The sequence below is a fragment of the Pristiophorus japonicus genome, chromosome 13 (assembly GCF_044704955.1).
Source record: "Pristiophorus japonicus isolate sPriJap1 chromosome 13, sPriJap1.hap1, whole genome shotgun sequence".
In the NCBI taxonomy this organism is placed as follows: Eukaryota; Metazoa; Chordata; class Chondrichthyes; family Pristiophoridae; genus Pristiophorus; species Pristiophorus japonicus.
In genome coordinates, this window is record NC_091989.1 from 173,262,879 (window position 1) to 173,287,106 (window position 24,228).

Genomic DNA, 24,228 nt, shown 5'->3' on the forward strand with positions numbered 1-24,228 from the left:
CTCGCCATAACCCTTCACTCCCTTATCATACAAAAATCTGTCTATCTCCACCTTAAATATATTCAATGACCCAGCCTCCACAGCTCTCTGGGGTAGAGAATTCCAAAGATTCATGACCCTCAGAGAAGAAATTACTCCTCATCTCCATTTTAAATGGGCGATCCCTTATTCTGAAACTATGCCCCCTAGTTCTAGATTCCCCCACGAGGGGAAACATCCTCTCAGCATCTACCCTGTCCCCTCAGAATCTTAGCTATTTCAATAAGATCACCTCTCATTCTTCTAAAGGCCAATGAATATAGGCCCAACCTTTCTTCATATGACAACCCTTTCCTCTCAGGAATCAACCTCGTCGCTGAACTGCCTCCAATGCAAGTATATCCCTCCTTAAATAAGGAGACCAAAACTGTACGCAGTACTCCAGGCACAGGTCGGTCCCGGAGTAATTACACTGGCATCAGAAACCTTCTGATTCAAGATGCTTCTGTAGACAGGGAGCTTTGCGAAGCTATAAAAGAAAATGTCATTCATGCGAGGTGAGCGTTGCTGGCAAGGCCAGCATTTATTGCCCGTCCCTAATTGCCCTTGGGAAGGTGGTGGTGAGCTGCCATTTCAGAGTCAACCACGTTGCTGTGGGTCTGGAGTCACATACAGGCCAGACCGGGTAAGGACGGCAGATTTCCTTCCCTCAAGACATTAATGAACCAGATGGGTTTTTACGATAATCTGGTCGTACCATTACTGACACTAGCTTTTTATTCCAGATCTTTATTTAATTAACTGAATTTAAATGACCCAGCTGCCGTGGTGGGATTTGAACTTGCACCTCTGGATCATTAGTCCAGTAACATAAACACGATGCTACCATAGCCCTATTGCCAGGCACTTTGTGGGGCCGGGGAGAACAATGAACAGCAATCTGTGGGGTGTATATAGTTTCACCGGTCACAGTTGCTGCACAAAAGCCCCCTGGAGTCTCGTCGGCCGAGAGCATGCAGAAACCAAGCGCAGACAGCGGAAGGAGCGTGCGGCAAACCAGTCCCACCCACCCTTTCCTTCAACCACTGTCTGTCCCACCTGTGACAGAGACTGTGGTTCCCGTATTGGACTGTACAGTCACCTAAGAACTCACTTTTTAGAGTGGAAGCAAGTCTTCCTCGATTTTGAGGGACTGCCTATGATGATGACAAAAGCCCCCCCCCGCCCCCAACCCTGAGGGTCAATAGGGTTGGGGAGCCCACGAAAATTGGCAGTGTCTCCGACCATGTGTAAAACACTGAGACTTATGTTCAATTTCGCAGGGTCTGTCCCCCCACCCTCCCCAAACCAACTTTGTGGACTCTGCACAAGAAATGCGGCCCACAAAAAACACAAAGCCCCAGGAAAGGAGCGGGAAACCGCCCTGATTTTAACCCTCTCTGCCTCAGGACGGTGCTGCTAGTGGGCATACCCGGGTTGAGACATAGCAACGTAAGATCAGACTGGAACCTACCTGCTCCGTATGGGTCTGTTCCATATCAGCTGGTGCATTTACCAAAGCAGCCATCATTAATGGTCACAGTGGTGCAATTCTGTGCTCACTGCTTTATCTCGACCCTCCGAGATCTCTGCATTTCTCCAATTCTGGCCTCTTGCACATCCCCCATTTTCTTCGTTCCATCACTGGGGGCCTTGCCATCAGCTGCCTGGGCCCAAACCTCTGAAGTTACCTTCCTAAACCTCTCCGCCTCTGTACCTCTCTTTCCTCCTTTAAGACGTCCCTTAAAACCTACCGCCTTTGACCAAGCCCTGTCTGAATATCTCACGTGGCTCAGTGTCAAATTCTGTTCAATACCGCACCTGTGAAGCGCCTTGGGACATTTTACTATGTTAAAGATGCTATATAAATACAAGTTGTTGTTGCTTGTGCAGTTCAGTGTGTTGCATGCCGTGCTGATGATGTGTTGCATGATAATTCACTTCCGAGAACCCGAACATTCTCTGCCGAGTTAATCAGGTCAGTGATCACTGCTCTTTCACCAGTCCTCTGACTGGAATGCAGCGAGTGAGACCTGAGCTTAATGGCCACGTTATAGCTGTCAATGCACTGATGCATCTTCACAGTACAGGTTTCCGCACTGGATGGAAATTCATGGTGAAGAAATGAGACCCGTGCATTAACTGCTCATACGACCACAATGTCCGATTCAATCTGGAGTCAGATCATCCCAGGCCATGATTATGATTTGACTGGGCGATTGTACAAATTCTGCCAGTGCTCACACATAGCTATCACGGTTTACAGTTCATAAACCCTGCCTGGAGCAGGCCACTGAAATGTGACCACACTTGTACTGTGACCAGTCTGGAAAGTGAACTCCTCCTTTCACAAATCTATCACTGCCATCATAATCGCCGTGATTCGAATTGTCTCATCAACAACAACTTGTATTTATATAGCGCCTTTAACATAGTGAAACGTCCCCAGGTGCTTCACAGGAGTATTATGAGATAAAAATTTGACACGAGCTGCAGAAGTAGAAATTACGGAAGGCCTGGCCAAAGAGGTAGGTTTTAAGGAGCGTCTTGAAGGAGGAAAGAGGGGTAGAGAGGCGCAGAGGTTTAGACAGGGAGTTCCAGAGCTTAGGGCCTAGGCAACAGAAGGCACGGCCGTTAATGGTTGAGCGATTATAATCAGGGATGCTCAAGAGGACAGAATTAGAGGAGCACAGATATTTCGGGGTGTTGTAGGGCTGGAGGAGATTACAGAGATAGGGAGGGGTGAGGCCATGGAGGGATTTGTAAACAAGGATGAGAATAATAGGGGGAAAATGATGAAACAGATGGATATTTCAGCATGCATGGTAAAGCTATATATAAAGGAACACTTCATTCCTCCATTTCCCCTGATCCTCTCTCCATCAGCTCACTGCTGCCCGGCACTTTGGTCAAAAGGAACATACCCTCAAAAATGACAGAGCTGCAAGGATGAATGGGACTGGGCTCTAACCCACAGCTGGTCTGATTGGTGGATCTGACGCTTTCTTCAGTTCAGCAGCTATCTGCAGTCGCACCCGGAGCAGCTACGCTTTGGCCCATCCCCGGCGGCAGCCTGTGCTGGGAACCAGTGCGGACGCTGGTTATCTACCCTGTGCAGCTTCGACAGAGACATGTGCGATGCCAGGGTAGCTCAGCCACAGTGGCAGTGCCAGCGCGGCCAAGTCGAATGCCACACGTCACCTCTCGCCCATCCGCATCTTTGTCGCTGCGCAGGACTCGATGGGACAGGGACGGCAAAGTGACTATCATTTATTTCACTGAGAATGCTAGGTGAAGTGCTGGCGTCCATAAAGAAGGAAAGACTTGCATTTATATAGCACCTTTCACAACCTCAGGACGTCCCAAAGTGCTTTACAGCCAATTCAGTATTTTTGGAGTGTAGTCACTGTTGTAATGTAGGAAACGCGGCAGCCAATTTGCGCACAGCAAGCTCCCACAAACAGCAATGTGACAACGACCAGATAATCTGCGCTTTTTTTTAAGGTTTTGATTGAATCATAAATAATGACTGGGACACACCCCTGAACTCCTCTGCTCTTCTACAAATAGTGCCATGGGATCTTTTACTTCCATTTGACAGTGCCTCGGTTTAAAGCCTCATCCAAAAGACGGCAGTGCAGCACTCCCTCAGCACTGCACTGGAGTGTCAGCCTAGATTATGCGCTCAATCACGCACTGACCCCACAACCTTCTGACTCGGAGGTGAGAGTGGCAACCCCGATTTGCGAGGGAACATCAGCGGCAGGTCGGGGCCATAAAAGGAGCGGCAAGCGGCGGCCATGGGCAGCGTGGCGGCGTACCACGGCAAGGTACAGCGCGAGCTGGTGCAGGAGGGCGACGGCAGCGAAGAGGGACGTCATCAAGGTCCAGGTCAGTGATTGGAGCATGGGCAGGTACAGCAGGAGCAGCGAGGTCCAGGTCACTGATTGGAGCATGGGCAGGTACAGCAGGAGTGGCGAGGTCCAGGTCACTGATTGGAGCGTGGGCAGGTACAGCAGGAGTGGCGAGGTCCAGGTCACTGATTGGAGCATGGGCAGGTACAGCAGGAGTGGCGAGGTCCAGGTCACTGATTGGAGCGTGGGCAGGTACAGCAGGAGCAGTGAGGTCCAGGTCAGTGATTGGAGCGTGGGCAGGTACAGCAGGAGCAGCGAGGTCCAGGTCAGTGATTGGAGTGTGGGCAGATACAGCAGGAATGGCGAGGTCCAGGTCACTGATTGGAGCATGGGCAGGTACAGCAGGAGTGGCGAGGTCCAGGTCAGTGATTGGAGCGTGGGCAGGTACAGCAGGAGCAGCGAGGTCCAGGTCACTGATTGGAGTGTGGGCAGATACAGCAGGAATGACGAAGGAGCAGCGAGAGATTGTAGAGGGACGTGATCGGGACCCAGGAGAGGCGTGAGATCGGGGCCAAAAGAAGCGAGGGCGATATGTGTGTGCAACTAGGCCCGTGCAGCAGAGCTGGTCTTCAGTCGTCTTGGTTAATCCTTGCCACTGGACCAAGACCTAGCTCTGTCAAGCCCGTGTGGTGGCTGGTGTGCAACGGCCACCACACGTTAAAAAAATCCACGCACAGGCATCTTCCACCCTTCAGGATTTAGCTCAGGACCTGGAATATTAGGTCCTTCATTGAAACACCTGTAAACTCATCCTTTTTGGCGTGGAAGCAAGTCATCCTCGTTTCGTGGGGGCTGCCTATGATGACTCCCTCAGTACTGCACTGGAGTGTCAGCCTCGATCACGCGTTCAATCACGCACTTGACCGCACAACCTTCTGACTCAGAGACAAGAGTGCTACCCACTGAGCCATTGGCTGAAACTGTAGTGCAGGTACCCAATGAGGCTGAAAAGAGTAGGAAAGAAAGATAAGTTAAATCAAAAAGTAGTGCTTAAGCCACACCAAACCTGGGGTTTTAAAGTCTGTAGGTTACAGGAGAAAGGGAGACTGAGGGAGATGGCAGAAAGAATCTTGTTTTGAACACAGTGAGGAAGCAGAGAGGGGGTTGACCATGTAGAATGATCAACTCAGAGCTTAGAAGAGAGGAAAGTTCTGAGGAGTGCGAACATATCGTAGTATCAATACAACAGAAAAGGCAAGACAAGTTGCAAAGAGAGGACCATGCTCGGTTTCTAGACTTATGCCCAAAATTCCTCCTCACCTTTTAGGACTGAGATGAGGAGAAATGTCATCACTCAGACGGTTGTGGACCTTTGGAATTCACTACCCCAGGGGACTGTGTGTACTCAGTCGTTGAATATATTCAAGGCTGGGATTGATAAGATTTTTGGACCCTAGGGGAAATCAAGGGATATGAGGATTGGGCGGGAAAGTGGAGTTGAGGTCGATGATCAGTCATGATCTCATTGAATGGCGGAGCAAGTTTGAGGGGCCGAATGGCCGACTGCTGCTCCTAGTTTTTATGTTCTGAAAGGGGTGAGTGAGGTGTGCTGCAGTTTGATTTGGGGCAGTTCATATTCTGTCAGGTAGCAGAGGAACTGAAAACTTCCACAGTTCTGAAATCTAGAGGCCAGTGTTGGATTCTATAAGTTGTAGTCGCCAACAACAACAACCTGCATTAATATAGTGTCTTTAACATAGTAAAATGTCCCAAGTGTTATCAAACAAAATTTGGTACAGTAGCGTAGTGGTTATGTGACAGGACTAGTAATGCAGAGGCCTGGACTAATGATCCAGAGACATGGGTTCAAATCCCACCATGGCAGCTGGAGGAATCTAAATTCAGTTAATTAATTAAACTTCTTTCTTTTTCTATGTTTCTATTACTAGGGGGATCAAGGGGTATGGCGAAAAAGCAGGAATGGGGTACTAAAGTTGCATGTTCAGCCATGAACTCATTGAATGGCAGTGCAGGCTCGAAGGGCCAAATGGCCTACTCCTGCACCTATTTTCTATGTTTCTATACCATTCGTGGCATCACCAGCCAGTCAGCCATGAGTGTGTGTGTTTATGTCGGCGCATTGTTTAGCTTCATTACTTATGATGGGTTGCAGTCCCAGAGGCCGAGACCAGGAAGGATTGTGATGTCACCACACAATGGCCCTGTAAACAATCCCAGCTGCAGAGACACTATGCTAGAAATACACCACAGGCGTCTCTCCATGCCTGTGCTATCCATTACAACTCACTGCGGATTTAACAGGGCAATAAATCTCATCATGGCATTTACTCACCTTCCTGCTTTCAGTGTTGCACCTTCACATAGCAGGACAATGAGACACAAGGTGCCATTTCCAGCCAACGCTGGTCGGGAAGATCAGCCGAGATTAAGAAGAAAAAAAATCACAAGCATCTGCTTTTATAGACTGTGCCAGACCAAAAGTAATAACTCCCAAACCTCGAGGAGTCTGGATACCACACCACACAGTAGGGTCAGCTGTAATTTCCACTAAGTACAGTACATAAAATGACTTGTAGTTTACTCAGGCATGCAGACAAATTGACGCTATGGCATTCAGTGCCACAGGAAGGCGGCCGACTGGTGGCTTGGAGCGAGGAAGGCAAAACTGCGGCTGTTCGCATACACCCAACAAAGCCGGCACCTACTCCTCTGCTCTCCCTGATGGTGTCTTTCACAATCTCAGGGCACAAGTGAAGTACTTTTGGAGTGTAGTCGCTGTTGTGATGTAGGAAACGCGACAGCCGTTTTTGTGCACAGCAAGCTCCTACAAACAGCAACGTGATAATGACCAGATTTTTTTTTTTAACAAGTTATGTTAGTTGAGGGATAAATATTGGCCCAGGACACCAGGGAGAACTCCCCTGCTCTTCTTTGAAATAGTGCCATGGGATCTTTTATGTTCACCCAAGAGAGCAGACGGGGCCTCAGTTTAACGTCTCATTTGAAAGACGGCACCTTCGACAGTGCAGCGCTCCCTCAGCACTGCACTGGAGTGTCAGCGTAGATTTTTGTGCTCAAGTCTCTGGAGTGGGACTTGAACCCACAACCTTCTGACTCAGAGGCGAGGGTGCCGCCCACTGAGGATACGACTGACATCTAACTCCAACTCCGATCAGCAAGCAAATCGCAGAACCTGGGAGCACCCTGGGCTGTGTTGTTCAGTTCCACTCTACCATCAAGCTGCAGTATGAATCGCGCTGCTGGCAGCAAGCGAGGTGCTCCATCTGTGCAAACTGGCACTGGAGATAAAAGCACAGACAATAAATACCAGGACAACCTACAGTGTGATACCATAAAGAAAATGAGCGGGTAAGTGCACAAATTCTAATATACTGCTGCAATTTATTGGCATCTGGATATGGTTGATAGTGAACTGCAAGACTATAATTCAATGGAACAGTTCTGACGATGTCCCACTCACAGCACTAATAGGAAACAGACACGTTGGGAGGCAATTCTCTTCCCATAAGTCACCTCGGTATTTTGTTTAACAAATGGTGTCTTGCTTATACTTTTCTCCCTTCACTTGTCCGTTTCACATCTCAAACATGAGGCTAAAGTCCCTGATAAAGTGCAACATCCCCACTGACACCTGGGAGTCCCTGACCAAAGACCGCCCTAAGTGGAGGAAGTGCATCCGGGAGGGCGCTGAGCACCTCGAGTCTCATCGCCGAGAGCATGCAGAAATCAAACGCAGACAGTGGATTGAGTGTGCGGCAAACCAGTCCCACCCTCCCCTTCCCTCAACGACTATCTGTCCCACCTGTGACAGGGACTGTGGTTCTTGTATTGGACTGTTCAGCCACCTAAGGACTCATTTTAAGAGTGGAAGCAAGTCTTCCTCGATTCCGAGGGACTGCCTATGATGATGATGCTGTTGAGACTGGCAACCTGCGCATAAGTCTCTGCCAATGCCACTCTCCAGCCAGGTTCCAGAGAGATGGGCGTGAGCAGTCCGAGCTGACTCTCCCTCTGATTCCCGCTCCTCCCCCGGGCGAAGTGCTGGGCCTCAGTCACACTGCTCCGCCGTGACCCCGCAGTCGAGGTTACAAGGGATCACAGGCCCCGAGCCGGATTCCCACTGACATGTGGCAAAGTGCATTCTGCTCCTTCGCGCCACTCGCGATGTTCCCTCTGAGCTGCTTGCGTGTGTAGCCGATCTGCAAGGTGCCGCTCACAAGTTTTTCCATTTTAAATTTAAAGGGACAGCGCATTGTAATAAAGAAACCACGCACAATAAAGACAATTTCCTCCATTACCGCTGCGACTACACTTCAAAAAATACTTCATTGGCTGTAAAGCGCTTCGGGACGTCCTGGGGTCGTGAAAAGGTACTATATAAATGCAAATCTTTTCTTTCTTTTGGAGGGAATATTGACCATTAGATTTTTTTAATTCATTCACGGGATGTGGGCGTCGCTGGCAAGGCCAGCATTTATTGCCCATCCTTAATTGCCCCACTTGGTGAGCCGTCACTTCAGGGGCAGTTAAGAGTCAACCACGTTGCTGTGGGTCTGGAGTCACATATAGGCCAGACTGGGTAAGGACGGCAATTCTTTAAAGGACATTAATGAACCAGATGGGTTTTTATGACAATCATGGTCACCATTACAGATACTAGCTTAGAGTATTAATAATAATGGTAAAGGACAGGTAAGCTCTGACCCACTTAACCTCCTCCTTTAATGGCCGAAACCCTGGACTGCTGGAGAAATCAGAAGCGCCTGCATTACACCAAATGTACACTCACCACTCCTGCACACGCCCATCAAGGATCTGAATCTGCATGAAACCTCCCTCGGTACAGTGCCCCTCTGTACTCGGAATTCTCATTGCTTTGTACAGAGAGGCAGTATCCTGGCATCAAGCAGACTCCCCACAGCCTGCGCCCAAACCTCACTTTAATTTCTGTCATGCCGCCTGTCTGTTAAAGTTGGCAACGGCAACAGATGGCACATCTGCTGTGACACCAGCTACTACAGTACAGTTTCAAATGGGTTTCTTCCTCTCAATTTCATACAAATCCAAAAAGGACTCTCCACCCGCCTACCGCCCTCCCCACCCCCGTCATCCAAAGATTCATTGGTTAATGCAATTTCTAACGAAGCATTGAGTGTTACAAACCAGAGAGGCCCACCTTAGTCGAATAGTTCAGCAATAGTAATTGTCCAAGTCCAAACACGAAGAATGGGCAGGGTGGCAAGGTACTAGGTGCCAGGTGATGCCCGTGGAACCAAATCCCAGTGAGAATTGGCAGGGGGCATTGGCAAACAAATTCAGAGAGCGAGGCATGAATTGGTACGAACAACTTCACCTACTGTAACACCAATTGCGCTGATTTGCAGGCCTTCGAGGAGGCTCTAAAAATTAAGCTAGATCTTTTGTGCACAAGGACAAGAGGCACGTTTCAAAAGCCTTTGAGTGTAACTGTTTATTAATTTACCAAAAAAGCTGACTACTGCACCCCAATACAACTAGTAAATGGTACTGTTATATTTTCTTAAAGTCATTTTCAGTCATTTAAAATCGGGTTCCTCACAGGTGATGGATTGACACTGAGTTAAAACACTTATTTTTTTGTGATAAACCCATTTTTCGGCTGTATTCGTCAAACTGCACCAAGTTAACATTCTTAAATATCAAGGAATATTTTTTTTTAAACAATTTAAAAGAAAAGACATTAAAATTCACCAATGACGCTGGTTCATGGCAGAATTTGCGTTCCGCGATGTGCAAATGAGTTTGAGCGGAAACTTGGGGATGGAGGGGGGCGGGAAGCACCTTTTAAAACTTGCGCCTGTTTTTCCAATTGCGCCCAGAGTGGGAACTCTACCCCAAATTACATAAGGGAACACGAGTGTCCGTGAACTGAAACCTGCACAACTCAGACTGCTTTCCAAACACTAGGCATGTCCCATTCGGCCCGGAACACACCGACAGATACTACACCTCAACACACCACAAATGCCGAGGGATGACCTCATAGAGGGCTTTAAAATTATGAAAGGTTCTGATAGAGTAGACACAGAGAGAGTGTTTCTACTTGTGGGGAAGAGCATAACTAGAAGCCATCAACATAAGATAGTCATCAATAAATTCAATAGCGAATTCAGAAGAAACTTCTTTACCCAGAGAGTGATGAGAATGTGGAACTCGCTGCCACAGGGAGTGGTTGAAGTGGATAGTGTAGATGCATTTAAGGGGAGGCCAGATAAGCATATGAGGGAGAAGGGAATAGAGGGTTATGCTGATAGATTTAGATGAGGAAAGACGGGAGGAGGCTCGAGTGGAGCATAAACGCCGGCATGGACTGGTTGGGCCGAATGGCCTGTTTCTGTGCTGTCTATCCTTACACATTCTTAGCAACAACCAACTCATTTCCGAAGCCCTGGTAGCGACTCATATCCTCCCCTAGCAGGTAGACGGTCTTCCTTCCACCACTCCAGGGACTTCAGCACAAAAACCTAGGCTGACACTCCAGTGCAGCACTGAGGGAATGCTGCACTGTCGGAGGTGCTGTCCTTCGGATGAGACGTTAAACCGAGGCCCCTTCTGCTCTCTCAGGTGGAGGTAAAAGATCCCATGGCACTATTTCAAAGAAGAGCAGGGGAGTTACCCCCAGTGTCCTGCCCAATATTTATCCCTCAATCAACATAACAAAAACAGATTATCTGGTCATTATCACATTGCTGTTTGTGGGAGCTTGCTGTGTGCAAATTGGCTGCCGCGTTTCCCACATTGCAACAGTGATTAGACTTCAAAAGTACTTAATTGGCTGTAAAGCGCTTTGAGACGTCCGGTGGTCGTGAAAGGCGCTATATAAATCCAAGTCTTTTTTTCCCTTCACTGTGTTGGCCGATGATAGCGAATGTTCTGGGCAGTCAGCGGCAGAAATGCCAAAGGAAGGGACTGGCTGAGCCAAGAGATACTCTCCACCAGCAAAGAAGCCAGCAGCTTTCTGAGTGGGAAATTCCAGATCGCGAAGTGTCTAAAGAAGCATTGAGGAACTCCAGTCTGCAGACACAAGTTGAGTGCTTCCTTCCCCAATCCAGCTCCACACCTCTGCTAAGTGCTGTTTCAAGCCAAGCTGATTTACTGACTCACCAGGTTTAAAATGCTTCCATCCTTGATCCTTGCAATCCATTTGTCAAGCAGCAGAACCCCAAGCCGCTCGTGTCCCGCACACTGATCTATAGTCGTTTGAGCAAAAGAGCAAACTGAACTCTTTCTACACCCTCGGGGTGGGGGGGGAAGAAAAAAAGCAAAAAACTCCAGTAATGCATTGCTTGTCTTCTTTGTGATAAGGTGGTGAACTGTGACTCGAGGGGGAGAACTGGAATTCCACAGTCAACCACTTCCTGAGGAGCTGCGTATGGCTACAGCTCCAGGTTGCTAATTTCGCAGAAAGTGACTCAGCCTTTTCGGCGTATTGTGTGCAATTTTTGACAACATCTGTCAACAGCAGTCATTATGTCCGTACCCAGCAATGTAGAGCCATCGAGGCTGGTTTATGCACCCACCCAGGCCAAGCTGTATCAAGTACCCTTTCACTACCTATTCTCTATCTACCGTTTCACTATCTATCTATCTATTTTTTCACTATCTATCTACCTTTTCACTATCTATCTATCTACCTTTTCACTATTTATTTCTCCAGCTGCCTTTACACTTTCTATCTATCTACATTAATTCCTCCATTGCAACCGTGACTACACTTCAAAAAGTACTTCATTGGCTGTAAAGCGCTTTGAGACGTCCGGTGGTCGTGAAAGGCGCTATATAAATGCAAGTCTGTCTTTCTTTTACCGACCTCCCCTTTCACTATCTGTGTAATATATACTGAAGACACCCCTCAGACCTCAAGTTTAAACCATAGCCAGCCTCAGGCCAGCTTAACTAAAAGGCGCCAGTTCTCAGGGGTGTGGGGCTGAAGTGTTGAAAATTTGGAAATTATTTCTTTGCCAAAAATCTGTGCAAACTCACGTCATCAGGGAAAGCCATTCATTCTGTACAAGCATTTTTTGAAGTTATTAAATGAGCTTAAAACTGTTCCTTTAAAAAAAAGTGTTCGGTTTTGGAAAATCAGCTGGGGTCCGTCATGTAGCAAATGACTTGAAGCACGAGACTGACACTGAGAAATGGAATATTTTCTGGAATGTAGTGTGCTTTGTAATTATAGCTTCTATTGTTAATCTACACCCAATATGTCTGAGTTTATTCTGTGAATCAGTGCCTGGTAACTATTCCACAGAGTTTTGGGGATAGAAATGGTGAAGGATTTTTTTTTCACTCCACCAGATTTCTCCCCATCCACTACTTCCCCAGGAGACCTGATGGTGCGGACTCCAGTTGTACTTGCCCTAGTGACTGTTTCTCGCAAGACTAGACATGGAGTGTCAGCAGACTATTCAATCATGCCACAACAACAACTTGCATTTAGATAGCACCCTTAACCTAGTAACATGCTCCAAGGAACATCACAGGAGTGTAATCAGATTAGGTTTGACACCGAGCCATGCAAGAAGATATTAGAACAGGTGAGGTAGGTTTTAAGCAGGATTTTAAAGTGGGGAGGAGGAGGCAGGGAGAGATCTAGGGAGGGAATTCCACAGCCTAGGGTCTCGACAACTGAAGGCACGGCTGCCATCAGAGTGGCGAAGAAAATCAGAGATATGCAAGAGGCCAGAATTTGGAGGAATGCAGGGTTCCCGGAGGGTTGTTGGGCTGGAGAAAGTTAAAGATAAAGAAAGACTTGGATTTACAAAGCGCCTTTTCCGACCATCGGACGTCTCAAAGCACCTTACAGCCAATGAAGTATTTTGGAGTGTAGTCACTGTTGTAATGTCGGAAACGCAGCAGCCAATTTGTGCACAAGCAAGTTCCCACAAACAGCAATGTGATAATGACCATATAATCTGTTTTTTTTTGTTATGTTGATTGAGGGATAAATATTGGCCAGGACACCGGGAATAACTCCCCTCCTGCTCTACAAAATAGTACCACGGGATTTTTTACGTCCACTTGAGAGGGCAGACGGGGCCTCGGTTTTAACGTCTCATCCGAAAGACAGCACCTCCGACAGTGCAGCGCTCCCTCAGCACTGCACTGGTGTGTCAGCCTAGATTTTTGTGCTCTAGTCCCTGGAGTGGGACTTGAACCCGCGACCTTTTGACCCAGAGGCGAATGTGCTACCCACTGAGCCACAGATATGGAGGGGCAAGGATGAGAATGGGAGGCCGGCCAGGAGAGCATTGTAATTGCAGCTTCTACTGTTAATCTAAGCCCAAAATGTCAGTTTGTGTTGTGAATTAGTGCCTGGTAATTATTCCACAAAGTTATGGGGTCCATAACGTCGCCTTGCGCCTGTTCTCACCCAATGGCCATACACAGATTTCTCCGCAGGGCTCCCTGCATTGCAATCAGGAGTGACCCCCTGGCTCAATTTCCCCCTCCCAAGCAGAGGGATCATGAGGGCGACTGGAACACCTCTTGCTGCCACCCTAGAATCATAAAAGTTTACAGCATGGAAGGAGGCCATTTCGGCCCATCGTGTCCGTGCCGGCCAACAAGAAGCTAGCCAGCCTAATCCCACTTTCCAGCTCTAGGTTATGACACTTCAGGTGCACATTCTAGTACTTTTTAAATGTGCCTCTACCACCCTTTCAGGCAGTGAGTCCTAGATCCCCACAACCCTCAGTGTGAAGAAATTTCCCCTCAAATTCCCTCTAAAATTTCTACCAATTACTTTAAATTTATGCCCTCTGTTAAAGGAAATAGCTCCTTTCTATCCACTCTATCTAGGCCCCTCATAATGTTATACACCTCAATGAGGTCTCCCCTCAGCCTCCTCTGTTGCAATGAAAACAAACCCAGCCTATCCAATCTGTCCTCATCGCTTAGATTCTCCACTCCCGGCAACATCCTTGTAAATCTCCTCTGTACCCTCTCCAGTGCAATCACGTCCTTCCTGTAATGCGGTGACCAGAACTGCACGCAGTACTCCAGCTGTGGCCTAGCCAGTGTTTTATACAGTTCAAGCGTAACCTCCCTGCTCTTTCTATTCTATGCCTCGGCTAATAAAGGCAAGCATTCCATATGCCTGCTTAACCACCTTATCTACCTGGCCTGCTACTTTCAGCAATCTGTGAACATACATTCCAAAGTCCCTTTGTTCCTCTACACTTCTCAGTATCCTACGATTTAATGTGTATTCCCTTTCCTTGTTAGCCCTCCACAAATGCATGACCTCACACTTCTCCGGATTAAATTCCATTTGCCACTGTTCTGCCCACCTGACCAGTTGATTGATATTTTCCTGCAGTCCGCAGCTTTCTTCTTCATTATCAACTACACAGCTGATTTTAGTACCATCTGCAAACTTCTTAATCATACCCCCCTATAATTCAAGTCTAGATCATTGATGTATATCACAAAAAGCAAGGCTGAGATCGGCCAACTGAGCACAGATTGCAGACTGTCGCTGGGACCAGCCTGGTTTCTGTGGCAAGAAACTGTTCCACTGGGTGGGGAAGCGCGTCATCCAAGATAAACATTCTCCTTATTCCCTCCCTTCACCCTTCACCCTTCCCCCCCGCCCCCCTCCACATAGCAAATAAAAGTTGAGAAATGGCTTATTTTGCACGTGGCTCCTGACCACTGCTTGCGGGTGAGATGCAATGCCACCCTGAAAGTCCCAGCAAAGCTGCCGCGGCGAGGTGGAACTAACATGCAGCTCGCAAACATTTACTGTTGAGAAGAGGCAGGCTGCAGACCACAAGTGGTTCGGTTAGAGTGCAGGCACAGCTGTGAGAGGAAGGAAAGCTTCACAGCGACACACTCAGATTCCCAGAAACGGCCCTCGCTCGGTCATTCTTGGCTCAAGCTGAGGACAGACAGCTCTCAGTGCAACCCCCCCCCTCCCATCCTAAACACCGTTAATCAGCCAGAGCCAGTGGAATGTCGTCACTCTGTTTGTCCTGCCACATAAATAAACAAATGATCTAACTGTGGTTCCAGAGGACACAACTGCTGTGCCTGTGGCTCACACCCTCGCCTCTAAATCAGAAGGTTGTGGGTTCAAGGCCCACCTCCCGGGATTTATGCACACAATCCAGGTTTACACACCCAGAGGGAGCGCCGCACTGTCGGAGGTGCCGTTTTTCAGATGAGACATTATACCGAGGGCCCGTCTGCCTCTCTCACGTGGACTTAAAAGATCCCATGCCACAATTCAAAGAAGAGCAGCGATGTCCTGGCCAATATTTAGCCCTCAACCAAAACCTAAAACAGATGATCTGGTAATTTTGGCTGTCACGTTTCCCTACATTACAACAGTGACTACACTTCAAAAAAGTACTTTAGATTAAGCTGTCTGATGAAGATGAGATAGTGTTATTTGCAAGTAGAATCCAAGAGCAGGAGTGCAATACTTCATTTGAACACGGCTTATTTATGGTCGAGATGAATTTTAATCCTTCCGCTCTCTTTAATCTGTCTGTAAAAAAAACCTCCATTCTATTTTAACCAATTTAATCCTCTTCTCTTCTGACTTCTGCTGGGACATGGTGACCCAGGCACCAAGTACCTCCACCTATAGGACGTTCTTTATTGAGTTTGGCTGTGATGCCACCACAGTCAAATTGCCTGCCGACATTGTCAACAGGCTTTTCCCTCACAGTGATTGTTGAGCCCAGCCCTATCCTCACTGGATGGCCAGGCACACACAATTTCTAGCAGGAGCCACCCAAAGTTACCCCTAATTTTAGATGCGCTGGGCGGCTCCTTTAATGGGCTGAGTGGCCCATTCAAAATTTCGCGCAGGCACAAAATCGGCGTTTTGTAAAGCCGGTCCTGGGCTGCGCGGGACCTCCAGACTTAGCAGGAATGTTGGGGTCACCAGCATCGGAACGCCGGGTTGATCCCACCTTTAGCCCCAGCGGCACTCCTACTGCCACTGATTGAGATCAGTGAGCTCAGGCATGAAACTCGGGCCTCCCCGATACTTCCTGAGCTCAGGAGCACTTACCAAAGGTACCGCTGGGAGCGCTTCAGAGGCTGGATGATGTCAAGACGTTTGCGGGTTCACTCCCAAACTTGAGCGCATAAACTGGGCTGATAGTTTAGCGCATTATTGAGGGAGTACTGCCTTGTCAGAGAGGCTGTCTTTTGGATGCGACATTAAATCGGAGGCCTGTCTGCTCGGTGAGATCGAGATGAATTCTCCAGGCCAATCTTCATCCTTCAGCCAACATCACCAAAACAAACTAACTCATTATTTACCATACTTGCTTTTTGTGGGAGCTTGCTGTGCGCAGATTGGCTGCTACAGTTAACCTCGATTACAACTGTGACTGCACTTCAAAGGTAATGCATTGGCTGTAAAGTACTTTGGGATGTCCTGACATGAAAGGCGCTATATCAATGCAAGTTCTTTCTTTGTTGTGATGCTCTCTCTGTACAGTGCTGCTATTTATTTTTTTGCCTTATTGCACCTGTTTTCTGCATACTTCCTTCACTGAAAGACGCAGTGGCGGAACACTGGGCGACAGTGAATTCTTACTCTGCTCTTCATGTGTGTGTTTTCACAGACAGTGGGCTGAGGCTGCGACAGACTAACAGGTGGAGAGTGAGACAGGGCATTTTAAACTATATTTCCCAGCTTGTTATTTAAATGGCCAAGTTGAAGACCTCAACATGGTAGCGCCACATACATACACACATACACACATACATACATACACACATACACATATACACACACACACACATACACACACACACACACACATACATACACACACACATACATACACACACACATACACAAAGACACAGCCACACACACACAGACAAACAGACACAGATACACACATACATACACACATACACATATACACACACACACACACACATACATACACACACACAGACACACACATACACAGCCACACACACACAGACAAACAGACACAGACACACACATACACACAGACCCACAGACAGATACAGAGACACAGACACACAAACACACACATAGACACACAGAGACACACATACAGACACACACAGACACACATACACACGCACACAGACACACAGACACAGACAGACACACAGACACAGCCACACACATACACACACACACACACACAGAGACACAGACACACATGCGCACAGAGAGACACAGACACACACACACAAACACACGCACACAGGCACACACACAGAGACATAGACACACACAAACACACAGACATACATACACACACACACACAGACACACACAGACACATAGACATACATACACACAGACACAGGCATACAGACACATATACACACGCCGACACAGACATACATACACACACAAACATACACACAGACATACATGCACACACAGTGACAGCCACACACACGCTGCTATTGCTTATGCCTTCCAATGTTAACCTTTAACCCACTGAATGGAGCGGACAGCTGTGAAACTAGGGCTCATACAGCCCTCTGATTGTAAACAGAAAATGCTGGAAATCGCAAGTCCGTCAGCATTTGGAGAGAGAATGACAGCTTTGGGCTTCGGACAGAGATTAATGAGCAGGTTAAAGAACTTTAATCTAATCAAGGAATTTCAGCTGGTGCAATTTGTTCTTTCATTGCACAAGTATCATTTGATTAGATTACGGCACGCAATTCTTAGAATTCGCTTCCTGTATTGATCTTTAGATCATGAAATAAAGCTGGGTTTGTTTGTTCCTGGGGTTACCTCAACCGTTTTCCTTATTTAAAAAAAAAAGCAGTTATTGTTGTGTTGCTCAGTGCCAGTGAGTGCACAGACATGGATGATTGCAGCTAGGTCCCTCGCCTGGGGTTATCTTAGGGACTAACTACAAGTGGCATCCTTGCTCCTGGAATAAGGGCGGGGGGGGGGGGTGGGAGAGGGAGGATGAAGATAGAATTCCCGTTCGGGATCGCAGTTCCAAGACTGGAAAGTGCACGTTTACAAGAACAGAGCGCGGTGATGTTTCCTCCCACAGTTGATTAGCCGCCCCACGCTCACTGATCACCGAGACAGATGGGAGAATGATCACTTGGGTGAGGTACTGGCAGGGCACCTGTATTTGCGGAACCATAAAAAAAAATTGAATTTACATAATGCCTTTTTGACTGCCGCGTTTCCCACGTTCCAACAGTGACTACACTCCAAAAGTACTTCATTGGCTGTAAAGCGCTTCGAGACTTCCGATGGTCGTGAATGGCGCTATATAAATCCAAGTCTTTCTTTCACGACCACCAGATGTCTCAAAGCGCTTTACAGCTAATGAAGTACTTTTGGAGTGTAGTCACTGTTGGAATGTGGGAAACGGGGCCGCCAATTTTGCGCACAGCAAGCTCCCACAAACAGCAGTGTGATAATGACCAGATCATCTGTTTTTGTTATGACCCCAGCAAGCGTCAGCAGCTTTTGAAGTGGAACGAATAGGAAGCCCTCTGATCACATTGCTGTAGAACTGGGCACTAAGAAAGAGTGCGGGATCGCGCCGGGTTTGGTCTGAAATCTGATTTCCTCTCTCTCTTTGCCGGGAAGTAGCCAGCCTTTTTTCACGATCACCCACCGCTGGATCGGCTGGGAATACGAGCTCCCCTCCGGGGAGCTACAGATGTTAGCCCACATCCTCCCCACCCAAACACTTCAGTGAGTGAGACCACTTGTCCTTTGAGGTGAGGTCATGGCATGCAAGGTTTCAAATCCCTCCGTGGCCTCGCCCCTCCCTATCTCTGTAATCTCCTTCAGCTCCACAACTCCCCCTAGATATCTGCGCTCCTCTAATTCTGCCCTCGAGCATCCTGGATTATAATCGCTCAACCATTGGTGGCCGTGCCTTCTGTTGCCGAGGCCCCAAGCTCTGGAATTCCCTGCCTTAAACCTCTCTGGCTCTGTACCTCTCTTTCATCCTTCAAGACGCTACCTCACCTGCCCTAATTTCTACTTATGCGGCTCGGTGTCAAAAATGTTAGCGCAAAATACTCCTGTGAAGCGCCTTGGGATGTTTTACTATGTTAAAGGCGCTATATAAATACAAGTTGTTGTTGTTGTTGTTGTTGTTGTTGTTGTTCGCACTGCTTCGGTTCCACGTGAGAGTGAAACCTGGGGCTGTGAAATGGTACAGGAAGTCAACACAATATTGTGAGAATGAAGATTTCTCCCTCTCCCACACATTCATTTTGTTCTCAGTAGGTGGGTTTGGATGGAACACCTATCAACAGCGATACAGTTATCAGCATCTATACTTGCGTTGCCAGGCTGGTCTCCACAGTAGGCTTTGTGCCAAGGTGAGCCAAGTCAACCATCCGGGTCAGGTTTTTGACTGGACATGTCCGCTCTCGACATGTGGAACTGAATTTCTGACAACACTTGCAGGGAGATAACCACAAACTATTTACATTCTCAGGACAGTCGGTCCCTGTAATGTATTTGCTTCGTGGGTTCTTTGCTTAAGAATTCATAGAAATACATTGCTATTAAGAACTAGTTTGTTTATTAGCAAAAGGTTTAGCAATCACGCTACACATTACCAGTTCATCCACCAGGCTCACAACCACCTGCCTCAACATGGATCCCCCAAACCAAACTGGCTGGGGTTTTATTGAGTCTTGTGAACATCACGTGACTGGCTAAGGCACTCACTCCCAACTCAACAGCTCCACGATCCCATGAGCTTACTCACAGGTGCAAACATTACAGTCTCAGAACATTTTACATACACTCTCAATTTTGAATGAATAATGTGAGCTGAATAGGGCATTGTGAAGGCAGGTTTCTTGTGAATTTCTACACTTATAGCGGAGCACAATTAACCACCCAAATACTTCAATGGGGTACAAGAACTCCTGAAGGAATTTTTCAGTAGCTCTGATGAACAAGTCATCTCCCTAGACATTGTGAAATAAGGAAAGAAAGACTTGCATTTATATACAGGAGTGGCGTCTGAAATCCAGAAACCTCGGGACCGAGGTAGTTTCGGATTCCGGATTTCGGAACATCCTGGCCTGGGCCGAGGTAGGTAGGGTAAGAGGGGTTCGGGCAGCCGAGGTAAGAGGAGGTCGGAGGTCGGGTTGGCCCGAGGCCGGGTCGGGCTGAGGCCGGAGGAAGTTTAGTCAGGCCGAGGCCGGGGCGAGGTAGGTCGGGCCGAGGCTGGGGCAGGTCGTGCTGAGGGGAGGTCGGGGGGCCGATGCGGAGGAGTCTGGATTTTGGAACATTTTCCAGTTTCCGGATGACCTCGCCACAGATTGGCCTGGTGTCTGGATTACAGAACATTACGAATTTTGGATTTTGACCGCTCAACTGTAGCATCTTTCACAATCACTGGACGTCTCAAAGTGCTTTACAGCCAATGAGGTACTTTTGGAGTGTAGTCACTGTTGTAATGGGAGAAACGCGGCAGCCAATTTGCACACAGCAAGGTCCCGCAAACAGCAATGTGATAATAAGCAGAAAATCTGTTTTTAGTGATCTTGGTTGAGGGATAAATATTGACCAGGACACCGGGGAGAACTCTCCTGCTGTTCTTCGAAATAGTGCCATGGGATCTTCCACCTGAGAGGGCAGACGGGGCCTCAGTTTAACGTCACATCTGAAAGACGGCGCCTCTGACATTGCAGCGCTCCCTCAGCACTGCACTGGAGCATCAGCCTGGATTTTTGTGCTCAAGTACCTGGATTGAGACGTGAGCCCATGACCTTCTGACTCCGAGGCGAGAGTGCTACCTACTGAGCCACAGCCGGCAAATTAAATGTCGTAAAGCTGTAAAACATTGTGCTAAAAAAGCAAAAGGAACACTAACACTAGATGAAGAAGTCTGTGATTCATTCACAGATTTGTTTGCACTGTAATTATCCTTCTTAGTTACCATTTGCAATTGCTACCATATCTCATACATTCTAACGACGTCTTCAATAAATCACTCACGTTTACTGTGTTCAAATTCCTAGTTCAGAAACTTCTCCAATCATATCCAGAACTGCCGTGCTATTTACAGTGGCATGCGGCCCTGTTCACTCAAAGTCTTTAATTTTTCCTATTTTAGCCACTTGCATTTTTCCTCAGCGTCTCACTAAATGCAGAGGCCGGGTTCTCACAGTCGGCACTGCTCCTTAAATTAAACCAATCTCCATTCAGCCAACGGCAGCTTCTTCCTGGGCCTCCTGATCCGCCACTGTAACTACAACCTCACCTTCATGCTGCAGAGTGCACCTGTACCGTGTTTGTTCCATGCACCCGCACACCTGCCCTGTGACGCAAAATAGTTTACAACACGAGGACACTGAAATGCAGAACTAATCTTTTTTTATTTCCGCCTCTTTGGTCCTTGAAAGACAACTCCACTATCTCGCGCTGTCCTGTGCCTCCATTATAAGAACATAAGAAATAGGAACAGGAGTAGGCCATACGGCCCCTCGAGCCTGCTCCGCCATTTAATACGATCATGGCTGATCTGATCATGGACTCGGGTCCATTTCCCCGTCTGTTCCCCATAACCCCTTATTCCCTTATCATTTAAGAAACTGTCTATTTCTGTCTTAAATTTATTCAATGTCCCAGCTTCCACAGCTCTCTAAGACAGCAAATTCCACAGATTTACAACCCTCTGAGTGAAGAAATTTCTCCTCATCTGTTTTAAATGGGCAGCCCCTTATTCTAAGATCATGCCCTCTAGTTCTAGTCTTCCCCATCAGTGGAAACATCCTCTCTGCATCCACCTTGTCAAGCCCCCTCATAATCTTATACGTTTCGATAAGATCACCTCTCATTCTTCTGAATTCCAATGAGTAGAGACCCAACCTACTCAATCTTTCCTCATAAGTCAACCCCCTCATCCCCGGAATCAACCTAGTGAACTAGGTTCTCCAAAGAGAACTATCTCCAAAGCAAGTATATCCTTTTGTAAATATGGAAACCAAAACTGCACGCAGTATTCCAGGTGTGGCCTCACCAATACCTTGTATAGCTGTAGCAAGACTTCCCTGCTTTTATACTCCATCCCCTTTGCAATAAAGGCCAAGATACCATTGGCCTTCCTGATCACTTGCTGAATCTGCATACTATCCTTTTGTGTTTCTTGCACAAGTACCCCCAGGTCCCGCTGTACTGCGGCACTTTGCAATCTTTCTCCATTTAAATAATAACTTGCTCTTTGATTTTTTTCTGCCTTATCTTGTAAGCCCACTGGAGTACATAGGATTATATAGGATATGCAGCACAGAAACAGGCCATTCGGCCCAACCAGTCCATGCCAGCGTTTATGCTCCACTCGAGTCTCCTCTCGTCTTTCCCCATCTAACTCTGTCAGCATAACCCTCCATGGAGGGGCGTGAGTTTGGGGTTCAAAAGTGGCGAGATTGTAGAGGGACGTGATCGGGACCCAGGAGAGGCACGAGTTCGGGGCCCAGAAGAGGCGAGGGCCCAGGGGCAACAACACGGACCAGCCCACACTGCGCTATGTGTGCGCACTAGGTCCGTGCAGCAGAGTGGTCTTCAGTCGTCTTAGTTAATCCTTGCCACTGGACCAAGCTCTGTCAAGCCTGTGTGGTGGCTGGTGTGCAACGGCCACCACACGTTAAAAAAATCCACGCACAGGCATCTTCCACCCTTCAGAATGTAGTTCGGGATCTGGAATATTAGGTCCTTCATTGAAACACCTGTGAACTCATCCCTTTTTGGCTTGGAAGCAAGTCATGCTCACTTCGAGGGACCGCCTATGATGATGATGCTATTCCCTTCTCCCTCATATGCTTTTCTAGCCTCCCATTAAATGTATCTATACTATTTGATTTAACCACTCCCCGTATTAGCGAGTTCCACATTCTCACAACCCTCTGGGTAAAGATGTTTCTTCTGAATTCCCTATTGGATTTCTTGGTGACTATTTTATATTGCTGGCCTCTAGTTAGGCTCTTTCCCACAAGTAGAAACATTCTGCATCTACTCTTGTCAAAACCTTTCATAATTTTAAATACCTCTATTAGGTCACCCTTCAGCCTTCTCTTTTCTACAGAAAAGAACCTCATCCTTCCCTGAGAGGTATACCCTCACATTTCTGGTCTCATCTTCGTAAATCAAGGAGGCGGTCAACTCAGAAAATGGAAGCCGCCAGAATCGAAGAAGACTTCAACCCCTGCCGTGTTTTCACTATCCCCTCTGACCCCGAACGACCAGTCCTCGACAAAGGCCCAAGTTTCATTCCCTTACGCTCCCACCTCAAAACGAAGGGTCATCGACCTGAAACGTTAACTCTCTCCACAGATGCTGCCTGACCCGCTGAGTTTTCCAGCATTTTCTGTTTTTATCGCAGACTTCAACAGGCTTAGAGGAATCCAGAGGCACAGGACAAGGTCAAGCTGAGAAAGTGGCGGGCAGAAGTCAGGTCGGCGTCACTCTGCCGGAATGTGGAATTAATGCAGACGCACTTGTGGGTCTTCAGCAACCTTTCTTCATGCAGAACTACCCAGTGCCTGAGGAGTCCAGGCCAGGACAGTGTGTTAGAGATATCGGAGGGTCATTTTAACCCAACCGCCTGTGGAATACTGGTTTGACACCCCGCCCAACATCACTCTCACCTAAATTCAATGAAAAGTAACATTGGGCGGGATGTCGTACCAGCGTTCCACCCAATCCCGGGGGTTTTCCAATGGGCGGGTTGGGTTAAAATTGTTCCCATTCACTCACATACTCCTTGCTTGGCACATTACCACAATAAGCTGCATTCTGGGACCGATGTCCCAGACCACTGATTTAAGCAGCACACAAATCCAGCACTCGGCACGAAACCGTAGGAACACGCGGCACAATCACTGGGCCGAGGTTTAAAATGGCCAGCCGGCACGGTTTTCTGGGTCTCGGAGACGATACTCGGTGACGTATTGTGCCACCCGGTCGGTCGGTAGCAGCAGCATCGGGATAAAAGCCACACAGCCACACAATGCAATGCTTGACCCCCTGACCTCAAGGCGACAGTAATCTGAATCTCTGCTGGGCACAAAGGGGCACCAGTCATGGGTGTTGCAGAGAAATGCACGTTGCCCGTACCCGCAATGCCATTTAGGCCGGAGGAAGGAACAATGCGCGATGCAAGTGAGGGGGAAAAAAAACAAGAGTCAGGAATACAAATGAGCAAACTCCAAGCCAAACTGCACTAATATTAGAAGCCGTGTAGCTGCCGATAGGGGGACATGTATTATTCAGTGTCTAAAAGCTATGAAGCAGCTAAACCTCAGGCTATATATG

The 24,228-nt window shown here is 47.8% G+C and overlaps 1 protein-coding gene across 3 annotated transcripts in view; it reads right to left on the reverse strand.

Annotated features, from left to right (window-relative positions):
* Window positions 1-24,228, reverse strand: part of gse1b (Gse1 coiled-coil protein b) — a 643,131-nt gene that overhangs the window by 320,937 nt on the left and 297,966 nt on the right. The gene's annotated exons all lie outside the window — the stretch shown is intronic.